The sequence below is a fragment of the Ovis canadensis genome, chromosome X (assembly GCF_042477335.2).
Source record: "Ovis canadensis isolate MfBH-ARS-UI-01 breed Bighorn chromosome X, ARS-UI_OviCan_v2, whole genome shotgun sequence".
NCBI lineage: Eukaryota > Metazoa > Chordata > Mammalia > Artiodactyla > Bovidae > Ovis > Ovis canadensis.
In genome coordinates, this window is record NC_091727.1 from 117,603,164 (window position 1) to 117,621,313 (window position 18,150).

General features: G+C 39.6%; 1 protein-coding gene across 1 annotated transcript in view; it reads right to left on the minus strand.

The window, feature by feature from the left end:
- Positions 1–14,589, minus strand: part of ZCCHC12 (zinc finger CCHC-type containing 12) — a 30,408-nt gene extending 15,819 nt beyond the window's left edge. Inside the window, exon 1 of the mRNA XM_070292115.1 lies at positions 14,553–14,589. The gene's annotated coding sequence lies outside the window, so the exon portion shown is untranslated. The remainder of the gene's footprint in view (positions 1–14,552) is intronic.
- Between the last annotated feature and the right edge of the window lie 3,561 nt (positions 14,590–18,150).

Consider the following 18,150-nt stretch of genomic DNA (forward strand, 5'->3'; position numbering starts at 1 on the left):
TGCGTTTAGTGACTTTTTTTTTTCTTGGGGAAATATATGTTAATGGCTGTAAAGTTTTCTTATCTAGGCCATAAGGTAAATCCAACTACAGGAATGGACATAGTTACCATTGGAATTTCCTTTCTCAGAATTCTTCTCAGGTCAACTCAAACCCAGTCTCGAAATTGTGTGGGAAGGGGCCCATCTGCCATGCTGTGCATCAGGCATGGTTGTGATCACTGGGGGCAAGAGCAAGGGCACAGCAGAAACTGGAGCTCTTTGTTCCTGAGGATGTTTGCAATGTTCTGAGGAATTACCTAAGGACTCTTACTTTTGGTGGGTTCCAGCCCGTACTGAGGCCCTGAGGCTGTTCTATCTCTCTCAAAATTACATTGCTGGGACAGAGCGGCTATCCTTCAAATCCAGGCAATTTTTTTCAATGCTCTGTGACATTTAAAGAAGCAGATGGAACAACTTGTCAGCTGTTTGTCTGAAGCTGCTCACCTGAGCCCCCAAATCCTTCCCCTCAGGCAACAGATTTTTCATAAAGGAACACCAGTCTCTCTGGATCACCACCCTTTGCATCCCTACGCCCTTAGATGTTGAGGCCATTTCTGGATTCAGAACCTTTGGGTAGGCTCTTTTATACCACCCTCTGCCCCTTGTAATTCTATCACAGTTAGAAAGAATAGAACTAGTTTGTGGAATCATTTTGATTTATTCAAAGTTTCCATGAGAGCAGATGGAATTGCCTATCTTCTCTGCTATAGCTACAGTGCCCAGCTTTGCACCTGCCACAAAGCAAATACTCAATCAGTATTTGTCAAAGAATGAATGAATGAATAAGAGAGAGCAAAGTAGAAATGAATAAATATAATTGTTCTCAAACTTTTGCAGAGCTGTCATACAGAAGACAGAGGATTTTTAAATTAACTGTTTATTTTGAAATAATTTCAAAGTTACAGAATAGTTACAAGAATATTACAAAGAATTTTCATATGCCATATTATACAGATCCCACCAATTTATACTATTTTGGCATTTCATCACTCTCACTACTTTTTTCTGAACTAGGTCTGTTAAACATAGCATGTTACTTTATTTCTTAATATTTTAGTGCATAATTTCAAAGGACAAGGACATTTCCATAGATAACTGTGGAGTCCAGTTATCAAATTCAGTAAGTTTAAGGTGATACACTATTGCAACTTTTATTCTAGTTTTTCCAATTGTAAGGGAAGATTTTTTTTCCTGTTTGGTTCCCCAAGGCAGAAGGAAGATTAAGAGGTAGACATATGAGGAATATAATTTTTGGCTATATAATATAAAGATTATAGAATGGTCTACCAATGAATAAAATGGCCTTTCTCCAAAGATAGGGAACACTCTGTTGTTGGAGGTATTTAGGTAGAGACTAGATGACCTGTTAGGAATGAAGGAAGAGATGACTTTTGAACATGAGCTACAGAACAAGCTTCTATGTACTTCTGTAAACTAGATGACTTACATGCAATATACGGGGCTTGATTCTTTTTTTCCACTTACCATTTCTTTTTATTTTTAAGTTTTTTGATGTGGACCATATTTTAAGTCTTTATTGAATTTGTTACAATATTGTTTCTGTTTTATGTTTTGTTTTTTTTTTTTTTGGCCGAGAGGCAGGTAAAAATCTTTGTTCCCCAACCACGGATTCAACCCATGCCCCCTGCATTGGGAGGGGAATCTTAACCACTAGACCACCAGGAAATTTCCTCATTTAGCATTTCTAGTGTCAGAGTTGGCCCTATGTGTAGCTGGAGTAGCCAGCCTCTTCCATGACATGGTGTTGAAGCAACCTCAGTGTTCAGTTAGCCTGAAACTATTTCCTCTGACATGTTCTATAAACAGGTCAGCCCTGAAATAATAATACTAATGAAAGGTTGCTGCTACAAGCTGTGAATGACGTCAGGATTCTTGGCCTCCAGAGGAGAGGAATTTGATCTGGGGCCAGTGACAAGGCTTGATCACTTAGAGCTTTTTGTGTAGCAAAGTTTTATTAAAGTATAAAGAGATAGTGAAGGCTTCTGACATAGACATCAGAAGGGGGGGAGAGAGAGTACCGCCTTGCTAGTTTTTAGCAAGAAGTTATTTACTTATTCAGTTCAGTTTAGTTCAGTCGCTCAGTCGTGTCCGACTTTGTGACCCCACGAATTGCAGCACGCCAGGCCTCCCTGTCCATCACCAACTCCTGGAGTTCACTCAGACTCATGTCCATCGAGCCAGTGATGCCATCCAGCCATCTCATCCTCTGTCGCCCCCTTCTCCTCCTGCCCCCAATCCCTCCCAGCATCAGAGTCTTTTCCAATGAGTCAACTCTTTGCATGACGTGGCCAAAGTACTGGAGTTTCAGCTTCAGCATCATTCCTTCCAAAGAAATCCCAGGGCTGATCTCCTTCAGAATGGACTGGTTGGATCTCCTTGCAGTCCAAGGGACTCTCAAGAGTCTTCTCCAACACCACAGTTCAAAAGCATCAATTCTTTGGCGCTCAGCTTTCTTAATCACTGCAGATATTTACCTATTAGCAAGTTGCAAATTAGAGAAAGGAAATGCCTCAAAATTGAGAGAGTTGCACCAGGCCCCTCACTCTCAGTATGCATTTTGAGATAGTATTGGCACAAGGTGAGTCATCCCAGGCCATAAAACAATTGACATGAATTTTGAAGAAAGGCAGATTTCCAAGCAAATACATAGTTTATTAAAAACATAGCTTAAGGAAGACATTTCCATGAGAGAAACACATTGATTAGCTCAAGGTCTGAGATAAAGTTAAGCTCAAGTGGAACCAGATAACCACAATGTTGTGATCACTCACCTAGAACCAGACATCCTAGAGTGTGTGAAGTCAAGTGGGCCTTAGGAAGCATCACTATGAAGAAAGCTAGTGGAGGTGATGGAATTCCAGTTGAGTTATTTTATATCCTAAAAGATGATGCTGTGAAAAAGCTGCACTCAATATGCCAGCAAATGACCAGAGGAGGTCATTTTTCATTCCAATCCCAAAGAAAGGCAACGCCAAAGAATGTTCAAACTTCTGCACAATTGCACTCATTTCACACACTAGCAAACTAATGCTCAAAATTCTCCAAGCTAGGCTTCAACATACGTGAACTGAGAACTTCCAGGTGTGATGTTCAAACTAGATTTAGAAAAGGCAGAGGAACCAGAGATTAAATTGCCAACATCCATTGGATCATTGAAAAAGGAAGAGAGTTCCCAAAAAACATCTACTTCTGCTTCATTGACTACGCCAAAGCCTTGACTGTGTGGATCACAACAAACTGTGGAAAATTCTTAAAGAGATAGGAATACCATCTGCCTCCTGACTTGCCTCCTGACTTGCCTCCTGAGAAATCTGTATGCAGGTCAAGAAGCAAAAGTTAGAACTGGACATGGAACAATGGACTGGTTCCAAATTGAGAAAGGAGCACCTTAAGGCTATATATTGTCACTCTGATTATTTAACTTATATGCAGAGTGTATCATGTGAAATGCCAGGCTGGATGAATCACAAGCTGGAATCAAAATTGCTGGGAGAAATATCAATAACCTCAGATATGCAGATGACATTACCCTTATGGCAGAAAGCGAAAAGGAACTAAAGAACCACTTGATGGACGTGAAAGAAGAGAGTGAAAAAGCTGGCTTAAAACTCAACATTGAGAAAACTAACATCATGGCATCTGGTCCTATCACTTCATGGCAAATAGATGGGGAAACAGTGGTAACAGTGACAGACTTTATTTTCTTGGGCTCCAAAATCACTGTGGATGGTGACTGTAGCCATGAAATTAAAAGAGGCTTGCTCCTTGGAAGAACAGCTATGACCAACCTAGACAGCATAGTAAAAAGCAGGGGCATTACTTTGCCAATAAAGGTCCATCTAGTCAAGCTATGATTTTTCCAGTAGTCATGTATGGATGTGAGAGTTGGACCATAAGGAAAGCTGAACACTGAAGAATTGATGCTTTTGAACTGTGGTGTTGGAGAAGACTTGAGGTCCCTTGGACTGCAAGGAGATCCAACTAGTCAATTCCAAAGGAAATCAGACCTGAATATTCATTGGAAGGACTGATGCTGAAGCTGAAATTCCAATACTTTGGCCACCTGATGCAAAGAACTGACTTATTGGAAAAGACCGTGAGGCTGGGAAAGATTGAAGGCAGGAGGAGAAGGGGGCGACAGAGGATGAGATGGTTGGATGGCATCACTGACTCAATGGACACGAGTTTGAGCAAGCTCCAGGAGTTGGTGATGGATGAAGAAGCCTGGCATGCTACAGTCCATGGGATCGCAAAGAGTCAGAAACAACTGAGCAATTAATTGAAGTGAACTGATGACAATACAGGATTAGAAGAGAAAAGAAAAAAAATGCCTGCCACTTGCAGTTTTATTTTCTCTGCTGCTTGGGGACTTCTGGCCGCCCTACTGTGGCTATTAATGCTCTCGCTAACACATTCCATGTGCTTAAGGCCAGGCATTGGTGTAACTGCTTTGGATATGTTAATTCATTATGTCTCCAAACCCACACCCCCCCAATACATGATACAGCTCTTATTATTAGCCTTTTTTAACAACAAGGAATCTGAAGTTCAGACAGATTTTGATATCTTAATTTGATTCAAGTTCAATGTGCTAGAATACTTAAGACATTATGTTCTAGTCCAAGTGAGTGCATATGGAGATTTTTTTTTAATTTTAATTTTTTTTAGGGATTTTCACATTTTAAAAACTTCTAATTACAGTGTTACAAGTCAAATATGATTGAGATGAAAGCAAAGTTAATTTCTTCTCACAGCCCCCAGGCAGTGAGACCCCTCAGAGCCTAGAACAACAGGATTTGATGACAGGTCAACTACAGTCATGTCTGGAATTCAAAAGAAATACAAATAAGATTTTGGATAACCTATACTAGAACTTCTAGTATTAAAGTAGAAGGTGAATTTAAAGATAGTAATTACAATATTGATGATACAATAATTAATAACATTAATGATGGAATATTTTAATGGTAAACAAATTTTAATTTCAATAATTAATAACATTAATGGAATATTTTAATGGTAAACATAAATTTCAATTTCATTAACATGTAACATGCTTATACTGAATTATGCAGTAATTAAACAATGATAATATCAAATAATGAAGTACTGCTAACATAGTCTACATTACTAATATATCAGAATTTGAAAGATATGTTAATAAAATTTTAATAGAATGCTTTCTAACATTCTCAGTAATAGTTATATGAAAGTTGTGTGAGATATTATTTATTCAACAAACAAAGTAATATTTCTCAACATCAATTTTAGGTTTACAACAAAATTGAGAAGGTACAGAGACTGCTCCTTCCCCCAAACCATGCAGTCTCCCACATTATCGACACCACTACTAGATGGTACATTTTTTAATAAAGATGAACCTGCACTGACACATCATAATCATCCATGGTCCACAGTTTGCATTACAGTTTGCTCTTGGTGTTGTACATTCTGTGAATTTGGACAAATGTATAATGACATGTATCCATCATTATAATGTCATACAGAGTATTTTCACTGCTCTAAAAGTCCTCTTTGCTGATTAACTTTTTTTTTAATTTTTATTTTTACTTTATTTAACTTTACAATACTGTATTGGTTTTGCCATACATTGACATGAATCCACCATGGGTGTACATGAGTTCCCAAACATGAACCCCCCTCCCACCTCCCACCCCATATCATCTCTCTGGATCATCCCCATGCACCAGCCCCAAGCATCCTGTATCCTGCATCGAACATAGACTGGTGATTCGTTTCTTACATGATAGTATACATGTTACAATGCCATTCTCCCACATCATCCCACCCTCTTCCTCTCCCTCAAGAGTCCAAAAGTCCACTCTACACATCTGTGCCTCTTTTGCTGTCTTGCATACAGGGTCATCATTACCATCTTTCTAAATTCCATATATATGGAGATTTTAAAAATTGGTTTATCTTAGAAAAATAAAAATGAAAGAAAGAAGTCAAAATCTAGTATTTCAAGACTTCAAGAAAATTAATATTTCTTTATCTACTTATATCTATTCTTTTCTGAAAGGGGCAGCCTAATCTGTAGTTACTTTTTATCTCTACTATGTTTCCTGATTTTCTGATTGTTGCTGTAATTATTATTTTGATTTTAGACACATACATTTCACTTTAATTGACATGCCAGCTCAGTATTAAAGGTTCTCCTAAGGATTGTCTGTGTAAAGCTTGGAATCTCCCTACTGCACTATCATTCTAGAAGACAGAGGAACCAGGAAAATGGCTCCTTCTTTGCCCAGCCTTATGGGTTCCATATTTTTCAGAACAGTTAACTCCTGGCTAATTCCACTAATCCTTCAAATTTCAGCTTAAATATTACATCCTTAGAAAAGTTTTTGCTAACCTTCAAGACTGGGTCAGATTCCCTTGTTACCTGCTCTCACTGCATCATGAAACTTTCCTTCATAGCAATGATCACATTTTATATGATTATTTTTCTCTCTTTGTAGTTAAGACTGTAATACAACTTTTTGAGGGGTCCCATTTGTTTAAGTATTTACTGGTATTATTACGAATAACAAGCTCTCTGTTAAATTCAAACCTTTCATTTTTTATTTTACTTACTTACTTATTTGGAGCTGCACTGCACAGCATGTGGGATTACTTCCCCTACCAGGGATCAAACCCACTGCCTTGGAACCATGGAGTCTTAACCACTGGACCACCAGGGAAGTCCCAGGGTCCCATCTGTTTTTGCTTCTCAGTGTATCCTCAGCACCTAGCACACTATCAGTTCAGTCAGTTCAATTGCTCGGTTGTCTCTGACTTTTTGCGACCCCATGGACTGCAGCACACCAGGCCTCCCTGTCCATCACCAACTCCCAGAGCTTACTCAAACTCATGTCCATCGAGTCAGTGATGCCATCCAACCATCTCATCCTCTGTCATCCCTTTCTTCTCCCACCTTCAATCTTTCCCAGCATCAGGGTCTTTTCTAGTGAGTCAGCTCTTCACATCAGGTGGCCAAAGTATTGGAGTTTTAGTTTTAGCATCAGTCCTTCCAATGAATATTCAGGACTGATTTCCTTTAGGATAGACTAGTTGGATCTCCTTGCAGTCCAAGGGACTCTCAAGAGTCTTCTCCAACACCACAGTTCAAAAGCATCAATTCTTCGGCACTCAGCTTTCTTTATGGTCCAACTCTCACATTCATACATGACTACTGGAAAAACCATAGCTTTGACTAGATGGACCTTTATTGGCAGAGTAATGTCCTTGCTTTTTAATATGCTAAGTTGGTCATAGCTGTTCTTCCAAGGAGCAAGTGTCTTTTAATTTCATGGCTGTGGTCACCATCTGCAGTGATTTTCAGTTCAGTTCAGTTCAGTCGCTCAGTCGTGTCCGACTCTTTGTGATCCCATGAATTACAGCACGCCAGGCCTCCCTGTCCATCACCAACTCCCGGAGTTCACTCAAACTTACATCCATCGAGTCTGTGATGCCATCCAGCCATCTCATTCTCTGTTGTCCCCTTTTCCTCCTGCCCCCAATCCCTCCTAACATCTGAGTCTTTTCCAATGAGTCAGCTCTTCGCATGAGGTGGCCAAAGTACTGGAGTTTCAGCTTTAGCATCATTCCTTCCAAAGAACACCCGGACTGATCTCCTTTAGAATAAACTAGTTGGATCTCCTTGCAGTCCATGGAACTCTCAAGAGTCTTCCCCAACACCACAGTTCAAAAGCATCAATTCTTCAGCGCTCAGCTTTCTTCACAGTCCGACTCTCACATCCATACATGACTATTGGAAAAATCATAGCCTTGACTAGACGGACCTTTGTTTGCAAAATAATGTCTCTGCTTTTTAATATGCTATCTAGGTTGGTCGTAACTTTCCTTCCAAGGAGTAAGTGTCTTTTAAGTTCATGGCTGCAATCACCATCTGCAGTGATTTTGGAGCCCCCAAAATAAAGTCTGACACTGTTTCCACTGTTTCCCCATCTATTTCCCATGAAGTGATGGGACCAGATGCCATGATCTTAGTTTTCTGAAGCAGTGATTTTGGAGCCCCCCAAAATAGAGTCTCTTACTGTTTCTATTGTTTCCCCATCTATTTGTCATGAAGTGATGGGACCAGATGCCATGATCTTAGTTTTCTGAATGTTGAATTTTAAACCAACTTTTTCACTCTTCTCTTTCACTTTCATCAAGAAGCTATTTAGTTCTTTGCTTTCTGCCATAACAGTAACATCATCTGCATATCTGAGGTTATTGCTATTTCTCTCTTGATTCCAGCTTGTGCTTCATCCAGCCCAGCATATTGCATGATGTACTCTGCATATAAGTTAAATAAGCAGGGTGACAATATGCAGCTTTGATATACTCCTTTCCCAATTTGGAACCAGTCTGTTGTTCCATGTCCAGTTCTAACTTTTGCTTCTTGGACTGCATACATATTTCTCAGGAGGCAGGTCAGGTGGTCTAGTATTCCCATCTCTTTCAGAATTTTCCACAGTTTGTTGTGATCCACACAGTCAAAGGCTTTGGCATAGTCAATAAAGCAGAAGCAGAGTTTTTTTCTGGAACTCTTGCTTTTTCGATGATCCAACGGATGTTGGTAATTTGATGTATAGCACGCTATAGCCCATTTGTTGAATGAATGAATGAAAAGATGAAGGTCCAGTTCCATTACTGAAAAGGAGACTGGCAAAAGAAAACATTCAACAATTAAGTGGAGCCCCTGAATGCTAAATGTGGGATATTCTACAACAGTATCAAAAATCAGGGCCAGCCAGTGGCTCAGTCAAAACCAAGAATTCAATGGGTCCCACAAGAAGCTGCAGTCCAGGCTAGCATTTTGGTCAGTAGCTACAAGACAGCAAGGGCAGCATGAAAGATCTCAATTTAGTGCTGTGATGCCAGACTGGAAAGTCTGTGGTCAAGGTCAAGCCCTTCAGGAAAGAAATGATACTATGGAACATTTGCCCCCAGGTTTATTCCCTGGTGACAGAGAAATAGATCTGGCGGAAAAGAATTGGTGGGGGAATTCCCCGGCGGTCCAGTGGTTAGGACTTGAGACTTTCGCCGCTGAGGACCTGGGTTCAGTCCCCGCTGGGGGAACTAAAATCCCTCAAGCCACGTGGCTCAGCCAAAAATAATAATAAATCAAGGAAGAACTGTAAAAGAGTTTTGAGAGGCGAGGTCTTTCTTGTTGGCTCAAAATACGTCCCCTCTCACTAAGTGGTTTCCACAAAGCTGCCGTTACAGTTTCTTCATACAGCCCCCAGAGGGCAGCAGTGCGTTAGTCTTCAGCTGGAAGGTCCTGCCTAGCGCTCTGTCTCTCCGGCTGTCGCATGACTGCCCCACAGTAAGCTTCGGTTTGGAGTTTCTTCACCCTGTGCCCAGAAGGCTTGCAATGTATCTTCTCCTGGGAGTGACCCCCATCGGTCTTCCTGGTGTTATGCTTCTGAGACCCCGACTGTTGAAGTCACTCTCCTCTGTCACCCCTGAGTGCCCTCCACCCTGATAGAAATCATGACCCAATGGTTCCCTCCAACGATCCATGTCAACATGTCCAAAACAGAATTCCTATTTCTCATCTGCCCCATCCCCCACCCCCACTCAAGCCTGCACATCTATCATCTTTTGTTTGTTTGTTTTGGCCATGCCACACTGCATGTGGGGATCTCAGTTCCCCCGACCTGGGATGGCACTCACATTCCTGGTTTGAAGGGTGGCATTTTAACAGCTGGACCACCCAGGATGTCCCATCTCTCTGTCCTCTTGGACTCTTTCCATTCTTGGTGAGTCCACCTCTAAAATATTTCAGATTTGCACCCTCTTCTCCAATTTCTCTGCCACAGGAGATCCTCGCACCTCTTGCCTGAGCTCCTATCTCATCTGTTTGTCTCCATCATCTCGTCTCCACATTCCATCCTGGCACCATGATCTCTGCCTTCACTCCAACTCCTCCAAGGATAAGAGTGTCCCTTTTGATGATCTCTTCAAATTCTACTCACACTTCAAATTGCAGATCAACCAGTACTTTCTTTAAGAAATTTTTCTGGCTCTCCTCCCAGCCACATAACCCGTATCACTCTTTACCCTGCCTGTCTACAGCACTTTATTTGGACCTCTTTTTCTAGCTCTAATTTTTAGCATTCTGCCTTGCATAATATTTATTATTTATATAGATGAATATTTCCTTCCATCCCTTAGCCCAGGAGGGCAACTGTGTGGCACAAATTCTTCATCTCATCCTCCAGAAGCACCCAATAAGAGACATCATTATTAGATCCTAGCTGTAATCCTACTGGGTCCAAATTCTATCTCAAAATCCTTCTCGAAACAGTACTCTAGGCAGAACTGGTCCACAAGATGAAACAAATTTCCATTCCTGCCCCAGACTATGAAAAACATTAAGACAGAAAACACATGCTATTCTTCTTTGAATAATAGCATCTTGAATATAATCTATACTCATTTAAAGACTTATTGAATGAATGAATTTTTAAAAAGTGGAATGCAGCAGACCTGGCAGCAGGAATACTGTTCCCAGACTCCATGGTTCAATTTAATCTTCTTCTTTTTTTCACTCTAATATATCTGCTCTATCCTGCTGGTATATCCTAAATTATTGCCAAATTCAGACTGAAATTGAAGAAAGTGGAGAAAACCACTAGACCATTCAGGGATGACCTAAATAAAATCCCTAATGACTATACAGTGGAAGTAAGAAATGGATTTAAGGGACTAGATCTGATAGACAGAGTGCCTGATGAACTATGGACTAAGGTTCATGACATTGTACGGGAGACAGGGATCAAGACCATCCCCATGGAAAAGAAATGCAAAAAAGCAAAATGGCTGTCTGAGGAGGCCTTACACATAGCTGTGAAAAGAAGGGAAGTGAAAAGTAACGTAGAGAAGGAAAGATATACCCATTTGAATGCAGAATTCCAAAGAATAGCAAGGAGAGATAAGAAAGCCTTCCTCAGTGATCAATGAAAAGAAATAGAAGGAAACAACAGAATGAGAAAGACTAGAGATCTCTTCAAGAAAATTAGAGATACCAAGGGAACATTTCATGCAAAGATGGGCTCAATAAAGGACAGAAATGGTAGGGACCTAATAGAAGCAGAAGATATTAAGAAGAGGTGGCAAGAATACATAGAAGAACTGTACAAAAAAGATCTTCAGGACCTGGATAATCACGATGGTGTGATCACTCATCTAGAGCCAGATATCCTGGAATGTGAAGTCAAGTGGGTCTTAGAAAGCATCACTACGAACAAAGCTAGTGGACGTGATGGAATTCCAGTTGAGCTATTTCAAATCCTGAAAGATGATGCTGTGAAAGTGCTGCACTCAATATGCCAGCAAATTTGGAAAACTCAGCAGTGGCCACAGGACTGGAAAAGGTCAGTTTTCATTCCAATCCCTAAGAAAGGCAATGCCAAAGAATGCTCAAACTACCGCACAATTGCACTCATCTCACATACTAGCAAAGTAATGCTCAAAATTCTCCAAGCCAGGCTTCAGCAGTACGTGAACCGTGAACTTCCAGATGTTCAAGCTGGTTTTAGAAAAGGCAGAGGAACCAGAGATCAAATTGCCAACATGCACTGGATCATGGAAAAAGCAGGAGAGTTCCAGAAAAACATCTATTTCTGCTTTATTGACTATGCCAAAGCCTTTGACTGTATGGATCACAACAAACTGTGGAAAATTCTGAAAGAGATGGGAATACCAGACCACCTGACCTGCCTCTTGAGAAATCTGTATGCAGGTCAGGAAGCAACAGTTAGAACTGGTCATGGAACAACAGACTGGTTCCAAATAGGAAAAGGAGTACTTTCAAGGCTGTATATTGTCACCCTACTTATTTAACTTCTATGCAGAGTACATCATGAGAAACGCTGGACTGGAAGAAGCACAAGCTGGAATCAAGATTGCTGGGAGAACTATCAATAACCTCAGATATGCAGATGACACCACCCTTACGGCAGAAAGTGAAGAGGAACTAAAGAGCCTCTTGATGAAAGTGAAAGAGGAGACTGAAAAAGTTGGCTTACAGCTCAACATTCAGGAAACGAAGATCATGGCATCTGGTCCCATCACTTCATGGGAAATAGATGGGGAAACAGTGGAAACAGTGGCTGACTTTATTTTGGGGGGCTCCAAAATCACTGTAGATGGTGACTGCAGCCATGAAATTAAAAGACGCTTACTCCTTGAAAATAAAGTTATGAACAATCTCGACAGCATATTAAAAAGCAGAGACGTTACTTTGCCAACAAAGGTCCATCTAGTCAAGGCTATGGTTTTTCCTGTGGTCATGTATGGATGTGAGAGTTGGACTGTGAAGAAAGCTGAGCACAGAAGAATTGATGCTTTTAAACTGTGGTGTTGGAGAAGACTCTTGAGAGTCCTTTGGACTGCAAGGAGATCCAACCAGTCTATCCTAAAGGAGATCAGCCCTGGGTGTTCATTGGAAGGACTGATGTTGAAGCTGAAGCTCCAGTACTTTGGCCACCTCATGAGAAGAGCTGACTCATTGGAAAAGACCCTGATGCTGGGAAAGATTGAGAGCAGGAGGAGAAGGGGAACAACAGAGGATAAGATGGCTGGATTGCATTACCGACTCAATGGACATGGGTTTGGGTGGACTCCAGGAGTTGGTGATGGACAGGGAGGCCTGGCGTGCTGTGATTTATGGGGTTGCAAAGAGTCAGACACGACTGAGCGACTGAACTGATCCTGCCGGTAACAGACATGGTGTATATTAATATTTCGCAATGGTATTCAAGGCAGAAACTTACTGAAAGCTGCATGACTAAGTGTTCACTCAGCAGGTTTAAGGAGCACGTATTTAACCATGCATAACTTTTCTGAGCTTAATATTCAGACTCATAAACCTGTTTTTCTACCTTGCTTTCAGATTTTCAGTGCATTTAAAAATATCATAAAGGGCTTGCACTATTTTGGTCTTAATCCATGCTGAAGTGCTCTTTTAGTATCACATTTCCAACATGCTTATATTGGTCGTTATCCTGAGGGAAAAAAATGATGCAGCACACGTATGCTTTGTACTGCCATTTGCAAGGCCATTTCCTAAATATATTAAAAGTTGGCATTTGGGTGAGTGTGTGTATGTGTGTGTGTGCATGCAAGCTTGCAGGGTTGTTTTTTTTTCCCCCCAAGGAAAACAATGTTGTGTAAGAACTTTGCAATTTCAAGGCCAAACTTGAGTTTTCACTTATTTCACAGATGTCTTACTGTTCTTATGAAGAATTTCTGGAGTCCAATTGAACATTTAACTAATGTTTAGTCATAGCAATCTGGAAAGGGAAAGAAAAGCTACTTTGTGGTGACAGGGTCATATTCTTTACTGGTTGTCAACATCTACAGTTTAAGGGCCAATGATTGTTTGTTTCCAAATTGTTGCCCCTAAGTATCACAGAGCATCAGTATTCAAAAATACACCATGACCCTTTTTGGATCCCCACTGGAACAAATTAAAAAAGATTTATGAGACAATTAAGGAAATATGAACATTGACTGGATATTTGGTAGTATTAAGTAATTATTATTCATTTTTAAGTGCAATAATGGTATTGCTGTTTCTTTTAAAATAAAAGGGTCCTCAGCTTTTACAGATATACGCCCTGATATGTTTGCTGATGAAATGATAGTGTTTGGGATTTACTTTTTTTATCTTTTTTTCTTTTTTGACACAGACCATTTTTAAAGCCTTCGTTACAATATTGCTTCTGCTTTATTATTATTATTTTTTTGCCACACACATGTGGGACCTTAGCTCCCTGACCAGGGATTTGAACCTGCACTCCCTGCATTGGAAAGTGAAGTTTTAACCACTGGACCCACAGGGAAGTCCCTGGGACTTACTTTAAAATAATTTATTGTGTGCGGGATAAAGAATGGGTGGAGGTTTAGCTGAAACAAGATTTTCCATGTTGATAATTGTTGAAGCCAGATGATGAGTACATGGTTGGTCATTCATTGTAAAAATCTCTCTACTTTTATGCTGGAACTTTTCCATAATAAATGATTTTCAAAAATATATGAATCTTATATATATATATATATATACATACATATATATATATACATATACATATACATATATATATATATATATATATATATATATATATGAATCTTATCCAGGAATAATTATCCACAAATATCTTGGCCATCCTTGACTTTAGCAAAGATGAACTGATCAAATTTCTTAAAGGAGGTGGAGGCCAAAAGGAAGATGAAATGAGGCAGATGAGTCTGAAAAGAGAAGAAGTTGGGAAAGCTTGGAACATAGACTCTTGCCAGAGTGGACAAGCGACTGCCAGCCACAGAGAGAGAGCATATGGGAGTGGTAGTAGCTGGAGAGGGAATGCTGCAAAAAAGTAGTAGACTCAAAAGAAGGAAGGGATCCTGTGTATGCATGTTGGTGAGGGCTAGTGAGATGCAGCTGGAATGTCAAAGCTGTAAAACAAACTTACCTTTTGGGTCAAGCTGGCTTTGTCTCCCCTCTAGTGCCTTTGGAAACATTATGGAGATAAGGCATTTAGAATTCACTCCTGGTCCAATTCTCAAGATTATAGAATCATCTTCTATTTTTGCCTACATTTTCAAATCTACCAGTCTTGGGTCAGCTGCTATTTTTTTATATCTGCTTCCATTTTTGGTCTAAAAACAATCAAAAGTTACCATTTTAATGATGGTGGATGGCAGACCTGAAGGGACTCCTGTAGATCACTTACTCCTTTTTCCAGGAGAGAAAATAGAAACTAAGAGGAAGGAAGTGAGTTGCCTAGCATTGTACAGTATGGGGACATGGTAGGCACTCAATAAATGTCTGTTGAATCCAGGATTGGTACATTCTAGTATAAATCTTCCCTCTAGCTCAAACAGTAAAGAATCTGCATGCTATTCATGTTGAGATTAGACAGAAAACAACAAAATTCTGTAAAGCAATTATCTTTTAATTTTTTAAATTAAAAAAAAAAAAGAATCTGCCTACAGTGCAGGAGACTCAGGTTTGATCCCTGGGTCCAGAAGATCCTCTGGAGAAGGGAATGGCAATCCACTCCAGAATTCTTGCTTGGAAAATTCCATGGACAGAGGAGCCTGGAGGACTACAGTCCATGGGGTCGCAAGGAGTCAGATATAACTGAGCGACTAACACACACGTTATAACTCTACCAAGAAATTACAGCTGGCATCAGATATTAGTTGATGCCCATGTCACACAGTTTTAATACCATTCCTGGTTGGAAAAAAATGAATAAATAAATAGAGAAAGCAAAGTTAGATCGTCCCTGACTTATAGGTCTTCTTTCTCTATAATTCTAGTTCTGGTCTCCATGGGATCCCTATGTGCATGCAGAGCGGCTCTTGGCTGTGAAGGTCATAGCTAATCCAGGTCTCCTCTTGGGTCTGAGTTTTGCTGATTGTCTGTTAGCCTCCTTAGTGCCGCAGGCACTGGTTATTTGGGCTGCATGGCAGAATGTACATCACTCCATACGTTCAAGGTTTGCACTGCATTCCCATAGTGAGAAAATGGTGAGTTGGGCTCCAAACTACCTATTTTGGAGTCAAGGAGTAGCTATCTAGCATTATTTTTCCAGTTTTTAATCTACTCCAGGGGTGAGGGGAGAAAGTGAATCTGTGAAGTGTTTTTTTCCCCCAATAGTTTGAAAAGTAGAAAAAAAGGGAAAAAAACCCTACTTTTAATCTTAAACATTTCTAGAAATGTAAACAAAAGAGTTAAGCTTTGAGTTCTAGCATTCTGATTCTAATGTTGCTAACTAGATTTAGACCATATTTTTCTAGAACAGTACAATTAGAAAATGTCATGCCATTACAAATTCAGTACGATGAAGGTTAATAGTATAATAAGATATATAAAAGCAAGATATATTGCTGCCACTAGGATTGTCATTTTCACATAAGAAGGAAAAAAGGAATTGATGCTAGAAAAACAGTATGTGCAATTATAGCCATCATTTATTGAAGTTCACTTTACATGGTTTATTTCATCAACATCTCAAAATAACCTGATGAGGTAGGTCCTTTTATCACCATTTTACAGATGAGAACTGAAGCTCAGACAGATCAAGTTGAGGAAACCTCCCAAAAGTGGAACCAAAAGATAATTAACTGGAGCATGAAAGATGTGAAAATGAGAGAATCAGTCTAAGACATACAATATCCAATTTGTAGGAGTTCTAGAAGTAGAGAAAACAAAAAAGATATTATGTGAGAAATAATACAATGTCTCAAAAATGAAAGATAAGTTTTTTGATTGAAAGGGCTCACAAAAGCCCAGCCCAGTAAATGGAAGACGATGGATAAGAAGGTATATTACTGTTTAACGTTAAAACACTAAAGATCAAAAGAAAATATTTAATGTTTGTAGAAAAAAAAGTTGTATACAAAAAAATAAGAAATCTTTCAAAAAAAAAAAAAAGAGAAATCAATAGGAGATCAGACTTTTCAAAAGCAACACTAGAACCAAGAATATTGGGATAAGGTTTTCAAAATTCTTACAGGAAATTGTTTCTAATTAAGAATTCTTCAACTGGTGAAACTTTGAATGATGCATGAAGATATATTCAGACACAGAAGGGTTTTATTCAAATTACCTCCCATGTAAGCTTTCTAAAGAAGTTAGTGCAGGGTATGGTCCAGCAAAACTAGATCATAAAGCAATCAAGAGGACAACCTGAGATCTAGGAAATGGAATCTAATACAGAAGAGAAGCAAAGGGAATTCCTGGGACGACAGCTGGGTAGCGGACAAAGAGGGCAACCATTCCAGAATGGAGCAGGAGGGCAGCAAACTCCACCAGGGTTGTCTCTAAGAAAAATACATGAATCTCATAGATTACCTAATATACTTGACCATACTGAGTAGAGTTTAATGGTTTTGATAGAAAGTTTGAGCCTGGACTCGAAAACGCAGAGGAACCAGAGATCAAATTGCCAACACGGTAGGTTTATAGAAAAACAAATCAAACCAAATGTACAGTGTGGGGAATATAGTCACTAACCACGTGATATCTTTGTATGGTGACATGTTGTAACTTACTGTAGTGATCAGTTTGCAATGTATAGAAATATCGAATCACTATGTTGTGTAACAGGAACCAACATAGGTCAATTACACTTCAAAACCAAACAAATAAAGTCATAGAAAAAGAGATCAGATTTGTGGTTACCAGAGGCAGGGGGCAGGGGAATTGGATGAACACAGTCAAAAGGTACAAACTTGCAGTTATAAGATAAAACAAGTACTGGGGATATAATGTACAACATGATAAATATTGATGTAGTTAACATGGCTGTATGTTATATGTGAAAGTTGTTAAGAGAATAGAGCCTAAGAGTTCTTACCCCAAGAAAACAATTGTTTTTTCCTATTTCTTTAATTTTGTATCTATGTGAGATGATGGATGTTCGCTAAACTTATTGTGGAAGTTATTTCATGATCAATGTAAATCAAATCATTTATGTTGTGCACCTTAAATTTATGAAGTCAGTCAGTCAGTTCAGTCACTCAGTCGTGTCTGACGCTTTGCGACCTCATGGACTGCAGCACACCAGGCTTCCCTATCAGTCACCATCTCCTGGAGCTTGCTCAAACTCATGTCCATTGAGTCGGTAATGCCATCCAACCATCTCTTCCTCTATAGTCCCCTTCTCCTCCTGCCTTCAATCTTGTGCAGTATCAGGGTCTTTTCCAATGAGTCCGTTATTTTGTATCAGGTGGCCAAAGTATTGGAGCTTCAGCTTCAGCATCAGTCCTTCCAATGAATATTCAGGACTGATTTCCTTTAGGATTGACTGGTTTGATCTCCTTGCTGTCCACTTATGAACTGCTGTATGACAATTATATCTCAATAAAACTCGAAGAAAAAAACAAATCAAAGCAAAAGAGACAATTTGGGAATCACAAAATAAAGGCACTACAGTTAACGGCATTTTACATGGATCAACTGTAGACCAATAATTATATGATATAATGCAAATACTGAATATTTAAGCTCAAATTTGCTGCATTTGTGGAAGGGAATTATGGATGCACATGGTGTGTATG